General features: G+C 38.2%; 1 protein-coding gene across 1 annotated transcript in view; it reads right to left on the bottom strand.

The window, feature by feature from the left end:
• Positions 1–1,226: 1,226 nt before the first annotated feature.
• Positions 1,227–1,489, bottom strand: part of LOC116706601 (ankyrin repeat domain-containing protein 9) — a 1,472-nt gene continuing 1,209 nt past the window's right edge. The window contains exon 2 of the mRNA XM_032543529.1: positions 1,227–1,489. This exon is cut by the window's right edge and continues 1,065 nt beyond it. The gene's annotated coding sequence lies outside the window, so the exon portion shown is untranslated.

Raw genomic sequence — 1,489 nt, 5'->3', positions numbered from 1 at the left:
AGATATTGCATTAAAGATGAGCCCCCCCACTCAGATCAGCTGCTATTCTGTCTATAATGGAGTGGTAGGGAAGTGAGTGTAAGTGACCCCGTAGCGTGTCTGTGTGTGTGTGTATATATATATATATATATACAGTATATATATATATATATATTTTATTTTTTTATTTTACCTTTTTTTTTTTATCAAACTCCAAATTCAAGGACATTTTTTTATACTCAGCAGTATGTCCCCATGGTCGGTTACTTCCTTCATTGGTCATTTATTGTGTGGCAATTATAGCTGTAGTGATGAAAAAAAGAAGATATCAACAATGTTGAATGTCATTCATGGAGTCAAGACAAAACTAGATAATTGGATTCTTATTTATTCAAAAAAAAAAAAATCAGTCATCCAAAGAGTTTTCAAGTCACCCGGCTGTCCTCAAATGCTCTATACCAGGGGTCTTCAACGTTTTGTAAGCCACCTGAAAGAGAGATGGAGCAGGGACTCTCTACTACATATAAGGTATAAAATCAAATTGCATATGAAATTGGGCCTACAATAACCTGTAGGGCGGCCTAAAGTCTTCATACATATCTTTTTTTTGCATAGAATACTAAACCATTCAAATCGCTTAACAATTGTTGTTTATTTTATAAATCATGTTTTAATGTTAAACACACATGTGGCACAGTGAATCTGTATATGGCCTTAGTGACCTTACCTATAGGCCAGTAAGCAGTGCGGAGCTATTTTTGCTAAAATGTTGGATTCATGCTAAGACTTTTTAATTTTTGAAAAATCTTTCAAAGATTAACAAGAATTTGGAGACTCTGAGGACCCCCTTAGGGGTGCCGGACCCCCTGTTGAAGATCCCTGATCTAGTATGATCCCTTTCTTCAACGTTACTGTTAAACAAAACCCGAATAAATTAAAATCAAGATTAACACAGTTCATGTAGACTGTCGACTGGCGTTGGTCTACTCCTCTGATATGATACAGTGGCTCAAAGAGTAGTAGTTGTTTTAATAGGTAACGCTTAAGAATGAGGTAAGACAAATGAATGCCTACATTTGTGTGTGGCCAGGGTGATCGGGGGGTTGAGCAGGCGCACATAGTCTTCAAGGCTTGTACCTCGACATAGAAGTCCAGGATTTGAGTCCAACCTGTGATGATGATTTCCTGCATTTCCTCCCCCCTTTCTCACCTAGCTGTCCTGTCCGTTAAAGGCGGAAAAGCCCAAAAATGCCTGCATTTGTGTAAAAAGGTTTGAGAATATGGCTGTTTATTCCCTGGTCTTCCCACTGATAACTGCCCTTCAAACTGCCACTACAGGCCAATCAACCTCCAGCTCTTAGTAAATTGAATCAGTGGTCCAAACAGTGTGATAAAAGCCACATCTTTAGATAAGATTCAATCATTTGTTACCTGACAGGGTTTATTTGTTCAGCCCTAAAATGAAGTGTTACTGCTTTATAACACACACACACACACACACACACACACA

The sequence above is a fragment of the Etheostoma spectabile genome, chromosome 18, assembly GCF_008692095.1.
Source record: "Etheostoma spectabile isolate EspeVRDwgs_2016 chromosome 18, UIUC_Espe_1.0, whole genome shotgun sequence".
NCBI classification, from domain to species: Eukaryota; Metazoa; Chordata; class Actinopteri; order Perciformes; family Percidae; genus Etheostoma; species Etheostoma spectabile.
This window is presented reverse-complemented; position numbering and strand designations above follow the sequence as displayed.